At 40.8% G+C, this 12,493-nt stretch overlaps 1 protein-coding gene across 1 annotated transcript in view; it reads left to right on the top strand.

Annotated features, from left to right (window-relative positions):
• Positions 1-1,607: 1,607 nt before the first annotated feature.
• The window catches only part of LOC143987477 (cystatin-like), a 55,806-nt gene continuing 44,920 nt past the window's right edge, over positions 1,608-12,493 (top strand). Inside the window, exon 1 of the mRNA XM_077486213.1 lies at positions 1,608-1,766. The gene's annotated coding sequence lies outside the window, so the exon portion shown is untranslated. The remainder of the gene's footprint in view (positions 1,767-12,493) is intronic.

The raw sequence follows: 12,493 nt of genomic DNA, 5'->3' as shown, positions 1-12,493 counted from the left end.
TAACTCACCGCACAGAACAGGTGTCACACTCCCCAGTCTATACAACACAAAAACTGGTTCCAGGATGGAGCATCTCCCTAAGCATGCTGGGGTTTTTTGTAGAGGTCTTAATGAGCCCACTTACTTCAGCTGGGCTCATTAACTCTTCCCCTCTAATTGTAAAGGTCTGCATAAAGCCTGAATCTAGGGCACACATATTTCCCATCCTGGATACAACCAGGTGATTTTACCTGCCTGCTGCCACAATATATATATATATATATATATATATATATATATATATATATATATATATATATATATATATATATATATATATATATATATATATATATATATTATGTGTGTGCGTGTTTGTGTGTTTACATGTATGTATGCACATTTTATGTAAAATGCTGTTCCTCCGAAAAGCGATCCATACTCAGATCGCTTTTCAGAGGCATTTGACAGCCAGTAGAGAGGCAATATGTTGCCTACTGACCACCTGTTTTAAAACCTTAAATGCATCATCACTATGCTGCAACTGCATGCAATGCACACAGTTGTACAGTGGTCACCTAGGAGTATACTTCAAGGCTGCCCTGACTGGAAAAAGATTGTGAAACACTGACATAGAGGAACCGGTCTCTCCATTTTCCTCCTGCAGCCGCTGAGTGCCTGTGGGTGGGAGAGGAGGAGAAGTGGGGGGGGGGGGGGGGGTGGAGAAATCAGTTCCTTTATATGCAGCCACCCACTTGTGACTGGGTCCAGGCTCGGAGTAAACAGCTTTGTCCGGAGGCCCAGAGGGTTCTAGTTACGCCACTGCCCAGGCAGCTGCCAATCAGTGCCCACTGACAATGCCTACCACTGCCAGTGCCACCAGGGATGTCCATCAGTTCCTCATATCAGTGCCGTGTATCAGTGCCCATCAGTGCCACGTATCAATGCCCATCAGTGCCCAGCAGTGCCGCCTATCAGTGCCACCCATAAGTATCCATCTTTTCATCCTTTCAGTGCCCACCAGTACCCACCTGTGCCACCCATGAGTGCCCATCAGAGCTGCATATCAGTGCCCATCGTTGTTGCCCGCTCATTGGTGCCACCTTATCAGTGTTTGTCAGTGCCGCCTTATCAGTGCCCAGCAGTGAAAGAGAAAACGTACTTATTTTAAAAACTTTATAACAGAAACAGAACCAAAACTTTTATTTTTTTCTAAATTTTTGGTCATTTTTTATTTGTTTAGCAAAAAAATAAAAACCGCAGAGGTGATCAAATAAGACCAAAAGAAAGCTCTGTTTGTGGGAACAAAATTATAAAAATTGAGTTTGGGTACAGTGTAGCATGGCCGCGCAATTGTCATTCAAAGTGTGACAGCGCTGAAAGCTCAAAATTGTCCCGGGCAGGAAGGTGTATAATGCCCTGTATTGAAGTAGTAACTAGTATTTTAATGCAGGTTGCAAAGTAAAATAACGCACGTCTCTCTTTGGCCCTCAGTCAATCATATATAAGTCAAACACAAGGGAAATCCTAAGATGCAAACACAAAGGTAAACAGGCGATGCATGGTAAATAAGGCCTAAATGATAAGGATACAGAAATGATACGTAATGACACTTCAGTTCCACCATGGATTTTCCCTTCCTGTATCCTCAGTGTGAAGGTGGAGTTAGTTAGAAACAGCTGATGGTTCCGGAAAAACCTGTTCTGTGTCGACATTAGCACAGTCCTGTTTATCTCTGTGGTGTCAGCATACGCAGCGTGTGAAACAAAAGGTCGTTGTTTTGAACAGTAAGTAGAAAAATTAATTAGAATGCTTTACTTTACAAGATGTGACATGATAGCAAAAAAGACAAACTAAACACAACTAAAGGTTTTTTTGGCTAATTAAAAGGCAGGCCTTAGATGAAAGTTTCTAAAACTCTCCTAAGCCTAGGTTTACACTGACTGCGGGAATGAAAGTGTACGAGTTCATCTGAACTCACCCACTTTCATTCCCGTATGTCAGTCCCGACTTGGGTGGAGGGGGGGGGGGGGCAATTTCAAAAACATCTGTGCGGGTTCCTCACAGATGTCAATGGAAATCACACCCCAAAAACGGCAAAAGCAAAAATGCGGCATCGCACCGATACGGACACTGCCATTGCTGCCGAATCGCATGCCAAATCGCATCAATGTGAACCAGGGCGAAAAGGAAACATAGGCAACAGATCCTTCTGAACTATAGTTGGACAGGATGAACGTTAGCTTTTTGGCATCCATGACCGTTCAGTTTGTGTCTGCATTTACACAGTGGACAGGGGCAGACCCATGATGGGTCTATAGGCGGCTGGATGTAAACAGACTTGTGTCTGTTTAGATCAGGCTACCTCTGATCCATCACATTTAGATGTAGACCTGGACAAACTTGGAGGTAGGCAGGTGAAAATGGACACAGTTTCATAGTTAGTAACGTTGAATAAAGACACCAGACCATCCAATTCAACCTGAGTGAGTGTCTACAATTGTCCCTATCCCTGTACATTGCACACTCACATCAGTCCCTACCCTCAAGGAGCACACAATCCAAGGTCCCTATTCATATACTACTACTTCATATACACACAGGCACAGGGAGAACATGCAAACTCCAGGCAGGTAGTGTCATGGTTGGGATTTGAACCAGCGACCCTTTTTACTGCTAGATGAGAGTGCTAACCACTACACCGCTGTGCCGACACAAGTCTGTTTATATCAGCCTGCCAATACACCTAAGGTTCCATGCACACTGAAGCTCAAAAAAGCTTTTTCTGGACGCCAGATTGCTGGCAGAAAACGCTGGTTGAAAAACTTGCTTTTAACAGCGTTTTGTACTAGCGTTTATGAGTGTTTATTATCGTTTATTAGCGTTAGCGTTTATGGGCATTTTCAATAAAAATACACAGAGGACACTCCAAAAATCCCACAGTGCATTCCAAAATCCCACAATGCATTGAAAAAATAGAATTCCGAACACTAATTAATGTTTTTTTCTAAGCGTTTGTCGTTTTTTGGCGGTGAAAAACGGCACTTTGAACGCGAATTTCTGGCGTTCAGAAAAAAGCCCATAAACTCCACTGCTCATTAAAGCTGAAAAACTTCCATGTGTGCATGGACACATAGGCTAACATAGAGTGGAGTTTATGGGCTTTTAAAAAAAATGCCCAAACTCCAATAAACTGCAGTTTATGAGCTCCAGTGTGCATGGAGTCTAAATGAAGCCTCCGATCAGGGCCATCTGAAAAACCAACAGACAGACCTGATTGGAAAGTGCCCCTCAGAGTGTAGACCGAGTTAGAATCAGCTGATGATGCCTTGCTTGCTCCATAAACCCTGGTTCACACGGAATGCAACGTTAAAGTGGTCAGATTTGGTGAGCATGACTTCAATGCGATTTCAATGCAATTTCTGACGATTTCAATTAGGGGTGCGCATCTTCACTGGTTTCACGATTCAATTCGATTATGATTATCATGTCAACGATTCGATTCAATTCCGCGATGCATCACGATTACTGCCCAAGTGCCCATTTTTTTTTTTTATCCAAAAATCCAAGCAGTCAGTAATTTAAGAACTATTTTTTTATTTCAGCCTCGGAAGGATTTGCCATCCTTAATGACCAGACCATTTTTTGTGATACGGCACTCCATTGCTTTAACTGACAATTGCGCGGTCGTACGACGTTGTACCCAAACAAAATGGATGCCATTTTTTTCCCTACAAATAGAGATTTTTTTGATCACCTCTGCAATTTTTACTTTTTGTGCTATAAACAAAAAAATGTGCGTAAATTTTTAAAAAAAAGCTATATTTTTTACTTTTTGCTATAATAAATACCCCCCCAAAAAATATAAAAAAACAAATATGTATTCTTCTACATGGAACAGTTTTAGTGGTTCAACATCATAAAACACCTAATAGATAAGGCACCACATCCCTGAGAATTGAAACATGAATCAAAAGCAAGAGAGGGAATTAGCGATTTTAACGGTGCAAATAATGACTAGATAGTAAACATTATTGAATAGGATACAGAATTATGATACAAATATTTATTAAATTCAAAGTTAAAATCATTAACAAATTATGTTTGAAATATAAAAACACAGGACAATGCAGTGTAGTGGTTGTTTTTATTAAACACACATAATCCCGACATGTTTCGCAATAGGTTGCTTCTTCAGGGGATGTGTGAATATTTCAACGAAATCTTAAACCACTACGTAGATGATAAAGTAGGGAATTTGTCCACCTCAGGAGTTAACCACAACCATGCTGGGTCGCAGGGGGCTAAAAAACCGGCCAAAAATTGATCAATTAAATGACTGTAGAAATATGGACGAGCGTTGATAATTTAATACTCAAGAAGACAAACTACCGAAAGAGTACCAGTGGTAAGTACAAGCTAGCTGCAGCCAAGGGTGACGCTTTATTCTCAAGACCTTGTACTTACCACTGGTACTCTTTCGGTAGTTTGTCTTCTTGAGTATTAAATTATCAACGCTCGCCCATATTTCTACAGTCATTTAATTGATCAATTTTTGGCCGGTTTTTTAGCCCCCTGCGACCCAGCATGGTTGTGGTTAACTCCTGAGGTGAACAAATTCCCTACTTTATCATCTACGTAGTGGTTTAAGACTTCATTGAAATATTCACACAACCCCTGAAGAAGCAACCTATTGCGAAACATGTTGGGATTATGTGTGTTTAATGAGAACAACCACTACACTGCATTGTCCTGTGTTTTTATATTTCAAGCATAATTTGTTAATGATTTTAACTTTTAATTTAATAAATATTTGTATCATTATTCTGTATCCTATTCAATAATGTTTACTATCTAGTCACTATTTGCACCGTTAAAATCCCTAATTCCCTCTCTTGCTTTTGATTCATATTCTTCTACATATTTTTGGTAAAAAAAAAATGCAATAGGCATATATTGATTGGTTTGCATAAAATTTATAGAGTCGATAAAATAGTGGATGTATTTATGGCATTTTTATTATTATTTTCTTTTTTTTTACAAGTAATGGCAGGATTGCGACATTGCTGCGGACAGATCTGACACTTTTGACACTTTTTTGGGACCATTGACATTTATACAGCGATCAGAGCTAAAAAATAGCCAATGATTAATGTGTAAATGTCACTGGCAGGCAAGGGGTTAACATTAGGGGGCGATCAAGGGGTATATGTGTCCTAGGGAGTCTTTCTAACTGTGGGGGTATGGGACTGCCTGGAGGAGGAGACATATCGCTGTTCATAACTAGGATGAACAGCAGATCTGTCTCCTCTCCCCTAACAGAATGGAGATCTGTCTGTTCACATTGACAGATCTCCATTCTGTCTCTCTCAGGAGCGATTGCGCGCCTCTGGCGGCATGCGCTCACCCCGTAGTAGTTTCAAAGCGGCCGACGTATACCTACGGTGATTTGCCCGGGAGAGCCAACCTGCCGCAGTAGAAGGACGTGGGCTGGTCGCCTACTGGTAAAAAAAAAGGACACTTCCCTGCATATAGTAAAGTCTGAACAGTGAACACAGCAGACAACAACAGTATTTATTTAGAACAGTAAATACTATGGCATCAAACTGTTGTAGTAGTACAGTTAACTTCTTCATAAAAGAAAATATTAATTAGAGGCAAAACATTTTTTTTTTGTTTTTGGATAGAGTGGAAATTGAGTAGAACATCTGTCAGTGTTTTTTGCTGTCTGTGTGCCCATAAGAGAGATTCACCCCCTCTATTTTTCCTGTTTACCAATATCATTAAAAGTAAAAAAAAATGTATATCTCCAGAAAAGTCATAGAGGGGAAATATTCCAATTGATACAGTAGTTGTGATGAACTGGGAACCCCCCAAGAGATTCCTTTAATCCTTTAATTTGCAGGGATTTCTTCTCACTTCCTGTTTTGGCCATGGGACAGGAAGTGGAAAAGAAACCCACTATTCACAGAAAAAAGCTGTTAGCAGTCACCACATCCTGGTTATATAGAAAGAAGAAAAAGCCCCCATGGGAATGGGATTTTGAAAGTGACTGGAAACATGAGAGTGTGTAAAAAATATAAAAAGTTTATTTTGTATAATACAAACATTCATGAGTTAAAAATAAATCATGTGGAATATACAAATCCAATTTGAATGTAGATTTTATACATATAAAAAGTGGCTCTATGTAAGACCCAACGACCGTTTCCGGCTTGATGCCCTTCTTCAGGGGTTTACAAACGTATAGAGCCAAAATGTCTAATGAAAGAACATATTGCATTAGTATATCAAATAAAACATATATATATATCCTGTTCAGCGAAAGCAGTGTACAGGGGCAATTAAATGAGGACAGAAAGATCTTACATCAATGAAGATTCTCCATGGTATCCCACATGACAAGAAAAAAGTGTTAAAAAGTTCTCTCCAGATCCAAAGAGTCAGTAAGTCCCAGCAAGGGTCCCCGCACAGTCTCCAAGGAAGGAACAACTCGCAGACTAAAGATCTAAAAATAGTGGCAAATAGGTTATGTATTTTTAAAAAACAGCTAAAAAAAAATGTCTTTCAAGATTAATTGAAAACTAAGGTAAACAAAAACCTGACCAAATTTGAGAATCAAAAAGATAATTAGCAACCCAAAAGGCCCAGCTATATAACAAAATAAAAAATATGGAAAGAGTATCCAAGTCCTACTATAATCCATAGGGTATGCCTATGGATGCAAGTAAATAGCTATCATTAATGCCCAGGAGTAAATACTAAAGTGACAACATGGGGGTGAATGGATAGCAAAACAGCTTGTTTACCTGATTATTTGTATAGCGAGGAATGAGTGGATATATATCAGTGGTATGATATAGCATACACATAGCACCGAGAGGCAGGGCTCCTTGTTCACAGTGGCAGCGCCCAACTAGGAGGGGGCATTTTCTCCAGCCCCTGCTCCAAGCCACCAATCACCACTACTGTTCTTTTACCCAAGAGAGGCAGGGCGTGGCGGGGTAGGGTGGGATGACATAATTGCTAATCAATTGCAGCTGTTCTCCACATCGAAATACAATAAAGAAACCACACGGTTAATTAATTATTAAGCAATGACTGATTCACCCATCAGACGGGATACCTCTTCAAAAACTAACAGTTTACTATAAAAATAAAATATTGGGACAACGATGTCACCAGAGAGGTAATTAAAAGGAGGGTCAACTACAGTATATTTGCAAAAATTATAAGACTTTATTGATGAAACATTTAACACAGGTGTTAAGTTCACCAGAGGTGGTATGGAAAAAGCCCCCTCTAGTGGACCACGCTCTCATAATGTACCATTATTAGTTAAAAATAAAAAATATAGCACATTTGACAGGACTGTCATTAGAAAACACTAAGCTCAAATAGCCCCCCATACACTCCATACCTGAAATCCCGCCTCCAGGTAGGGAATGAACAAATGGCGTTTATGACTTGTAAAGGTCACACAAAAAGCCACGTTCTCATCCAGTAGATTTATACAGCAATTTATTGTTGGCAACCGATGTCCACAAGGACTATTTATCAATTACCATCAACAATAGCAGATATCCAGTGGAAAGATGGTGGATAATGGAATATTGTATTTAGCTCCTGATACTTGATCCTAAGGTAAGTTAATCCTGCAATTATACCTGTATATTGCAGACCATTCTGTAACTCAAGCTTAGCATTGCAGATAACATCACATTGCTACGCTATATACTGTGCAAAGTCTTGTTAACAACAGGCCATGTAGGAGTTTAATATTTCCGATTTCATAATTCCACTGAAACAAAAGAAAAGTTTGAAGTTCAAAGCTCCAACAGACTGATTTACGGCAGACAATATTTGCATATAGGTGAGAATATATTCAGAGTCTCTCAATAAGCTGGCAATATTCCTCCGCGTGATTCCATTCTTTAGTATAACAAGCGGGATGCAGCACTTGAGTGTTTTTAGGCAATCAATACAGTGTTCAGAGCAGGCCTTCCAATACTGCTAGTAACATATGCAGAGTTCACCCTGAATGGCCGCTTTTGCCATTTCAGGTATGGCGGCGATAGTGGTATCTTGCTTTATTCTGACCGTTTACCGGGAACTCTCTGTATTGCCTTGCTTCTCATGACTCATTCAAATGCTGTTTGTTTGTCTGCTCAAAACAAGGTTTGTTTTCCTCACGTAGGGTGTGTCGTAGTAAGGGCAAAAAAACACCAAAGGAGCTCACAGTTAGTTTTCAGGGAAGTTCTTCCAAAATATTTCTGGTTCAGTGGCTGGAACACATGTCTACAGTGGCCAAGTTGGATCAAACAAACAGTGGAAGTAAAACACCATGGTGTCCCTGGATGTTTAAAATGCAAGGGAACACCTTACATTCCTGGGGCAGGGACTGGAGAGGAGGATGAAGGTGAGCTGGTGTCAGCTACGTTGACGCATGCGTTTCATGCACTTTACTGTGCACTTCATCTGAACGTTGAACATAGGTTGCTCTAAACTATTTATAAAGGAACTATGTCCAATCAGAACTCACCTACGTAATTACTATTTTATACTGCCATCTTGTGGTGACTTAAAAATGCCACAGTTCAAAAATTAAAGAAAATAGACAGATGGGATACCAATCAAAGGGACATAGCATAAGGTCCTATGTTAGAGATAGCCTTGAATTAAAAGTAGTCATCACAGCTTCTCACATGGTCCTAAACTATAAATTTCAGACAAAGTCACAGCAAGGGTAATGGAGCAGGCCGGATGATTTTAACCACTTGCTTACTGGGCACTTAAACCCCCCTCAGTCCCAGACCAATTTTCAGCTTTCAGCGCTGATGCACTTTGAATGACAATTGCGCGGGCATACAACACTGTACCCAAATGAAATTTTTATCATTTTTTTCCCACAAATAGAGCTTTCTTTTGGTGGTATTTAATTACAGCTCCGAGTTTTCTTTTTTGCTAAACAAACAAAAAAAGATGCAAAAAAAATCATGTTTAATAGTTTGTTATAAAATTTTGCAAACGGGTCATTTTTCTCCTTCATTGAAGTGCGCTGATGAGGCGGCACTGATAGGCTGCACTGGTGGGCACTGATGGGCTGCATTTGTGGGCACTGATAGGCTGCATTGGTGGGCACTGATAGGCTGCACTGATAGGCATAGTTAAGGCGGCACCGATGGGCACAGATAAGGCGGCACCGATGGGCACAGATAAGGCGGCACCGATGGGCACTGATAGGCACTGATAGGTACCACTGATAGATGGGACTGATGGGCACTGATAGGTGGCACTGATAGGTGGCTCTGATAGGTGGCACTGCTGGGCACTGATGGGCGGCACTGCTGGGCACTGGTAGATGACACTGATGGGCACGGATATGTGGCACTGGGGTGCAGCACCTTTGTTGAGGCAGATTGTGGGCACTGCTGGGTGGCACTGTGGGCACTGCTGGGTGGCACTGTGGGCACTGCTGAGTGGCACTGACAGGGGGCACTTACTTTTTATTAATGTGGCACTGGCAGGGGGCAGGTGGGCACTAGCAGGGCTGGCTGTGATCGGGACTGATGTCCCGATCACGGCCGCCGGTGATCGGCTTTTTTTTTTCTCCTCGCGCTGTCAGCGCGAGGAGGAATAATAGCTGATTACCGGCTCCGTTATATCACATGATCAGCTGTCATTGGCTGACAGCTGATCACGTGATAAGGGGTCGGGATCGACCCCTTGCACGGATCAGTGATCAGGCGAGTCTCATAGACTCGCCGATCACAGAGCGCGCCGCACGCGCCCCTCAGGGGGCGCGCAGGCCGCTCGTGCACGGGACTACATCTATTGACGTCCTCCCGGAAAAGGAGATGCGCGCTGTAGCCGTCATTCGGCTATAGCGCGGGTCTCAAGTGGTTAAGGAAGGTTCAGTCATTCAAATGGTTTTGCTAATATTCCCATTAGTCTAATAATAGATCAGAGGAGTAGAGGCCATATTCCAAAGTGTCATAGTCTAGAGACATTTAATCTGGCATGCACTAACTAGTTCCAAACAGCAGCAATGTTGTAACAGAGTGAAAAGTGAAAAGGTTTATTTTAAATAATTTGTAGTGACCCTAAAGCCTAAATAGAGGGGTGAAGTGACAGAGAGGGGTATGATTTATGTTAGTGTTCAAGAAATATCTTCAGGCTCAGTTCATTATTCAAGCCAGCCGGCTGAAGTGTATTGAGCCTAAAGATCCAGTATTTTTCCTTACGGAGGAGCACGTATCAAAGTCTCCTCTCCGATCACTAAGTTTAAGGGAATAGCCTTTTACTTTCAGCCCTTGTGTTTTTCCCCGGTGGATCTTTACAAGTCATAAACGCCATTTGTTCATTCCCTTTCAGATTTCAGATATGGAGTATATGAGGGGCTATTTGAGCTTAGTGTTTTTAATGACATTCGTATCAAATATGCTATAGTGTTTATTATTATTTTTTTGTTTCAATAGTTTTTTATTAAAGTTTTTCAGAGAAAATACAGAGTCATTGATACATTCTTTTACATAGTGGAATAATAAATCCATAGTAATGCAACGAATAAGAGAACAAATTTCAAATAGATAGATTTAGAAACAACTAGTGTTTATTTTTAATTAATAAACTGGTGCATTGTGATTGTTTCATCAATAAAGTCTTATAATTTTTTCAAATATACTGTAGTTGACCCTCCTTTTAATTACCGTACCTCTCTGGTGAAATCTCTTTGCCCCAATATTTTATTTTTATAGTTCTCCACATCAATGCTGAATCAGGAACGGCTGCATTGAGATGCATTGATTCGCCAATCATATTCAACAGCCCTAATTTTAATATTCTGTGACTTGGCTATGTCCAACTAAAAAAGTAGCGTGTGGCATAAATCCAAAAATTTGAAGAAAAAAAAACAGTGTGGCGTCCCTCCAGTCCATACCAGGCCATACTATACCAGGCCCTTCGGATCTGGTATAGATTTTAAAGGGGATTAATACTTTTTACCGACTTCAGTGTGATTTATCTCTTATTGACTGTAATGTAAATCCCACTAAATTCACGCCTGTGTCCATATCAGTGCGACTTTGGGCCATTTTTCACTTTATTTTTATCCTTTTCCTAAAGAATTGCTGCCAATTATGGAAAAAAACTGCCAAAACCGCCAAAAACAAATAAAAAAAGGATGTGGGCCCCCTCAAAATTCATACCAGGCCCTTGTCCGAGCATAAAGCCCGGCAGACCAGGAAAAGGGGGGGGCAACCCTGGGACAAGCCCGATATGGCTCAGCGGGGGTGTGTTTGCTTGCCCCCCCCCCTTTCTTGGCCTACCAGAGGCATGCCTGGATAAAGGTCTCAGTATCTGCATTGACTCCGTGAGAACAGCAGGAGCCATTGGCTTCTGCTGCTGTTTATCAAATCCAATGCGGAGGGAACCGGGGAGGGGGGAGATCGAACCCGCAAGTGTGCCGCCATAGGGAGGGGATTTCTATGGCGGCAAACAGAGATGAGGAGGAACAGAGTGTGAGTGGAGGACTCGAAAAGTGGAGGATCGGGACTGCTTCATGCAAAAACATTATACAGGGCAGGTGAGTATGCCATGTTTGTTATTTAAAAAAAAAAATATCTTTACAATCACTAGAAGTCCAAGTAACTAGTATTTTAATGCAGTCAGCAATGGATGCTTACACATTTCATTTGTCTCTTTGGCCCCCTGCCAAACACAAGGGAAATCCGCATAAACAAATGAAAACAGACAATATATACTAAATATTACGGCCTAAATAATGTAAAGATAAGGAAATGATGCGCGATACTTTAGCACCGCCATGATTTTCCTTTCCAGTATTCTCAGTGTGTAGAGTGAGTTAGAAACAGACCTAAAAAAAACTTTTCCATTTACACATTTAGAACAATTATGCTGAAACAAAAGCTTTACTAAGAGAATTGTTTTGAACAATAGATAGGAAAATTTACTTTAAAAAATGTAATGTGATAACAAAAACAAAAAAGGCAGGCCTTGGATAAACTGAACAAAGCTTTAAAGGAAATATAAATAAGTTAACACCTTGCCTCAGCTTCTTTATTGCTAAACTCAGGGCTATCGCCTGGTCTGTATTTTACAGGCCAGGCCAGCAAATCCATCCTCAAGTGATAGAGTCCTCCATGGAGGATTTTTGTTGTATGCTTTTAAAATCAAGACAGGATCACTTTAAACTCTGAGGTCTGGCTGTCTTGCATGGATTATATAGCATAGTTTAAAGTGAAAAAAACAATCATAATAAAGAAATGTATCTTTAGCCTATAATTTCCAATTAGAAGTGCTCAACCACTTATGGATGATTATAAAACAAATTATATTAATAAAAATGAATTATTACTAATACTATCACATAGAATAAACAATGAAAATGATAATGACCAAAATGGGGGGGGGGGGGGGGGGGGCTAATGAGCAGGGAGCCCTTGTAACTAGACAAAGGAAACCGACAAACTAGGGGTGCCGCTGTCAGCAAGGA

The sequence above is a fragment of the Lithobates pipiens genome, unplaced genomic scaffold (assembly GCF_037356315.1).
Source record: "Lithobates pipiens isolate NorthernLeopardFrog02 unplaced genomic scaffold, aLitPip1_a1.2 Scaffold_18, whole genome shotgun sequence".
NCBI classification, from domain to species: domain Eukaryota; kingdom Metazoa; phylum Chordata; class Amphibia; order Anura; family Ranidae; genus Lithobates; species Lithobates pipiens.
The sequence above is the reverse complement of the archived record's forward strand: the minus strand, read 5'-3'. Positions and strand labels throughout refer to the sequence as shown.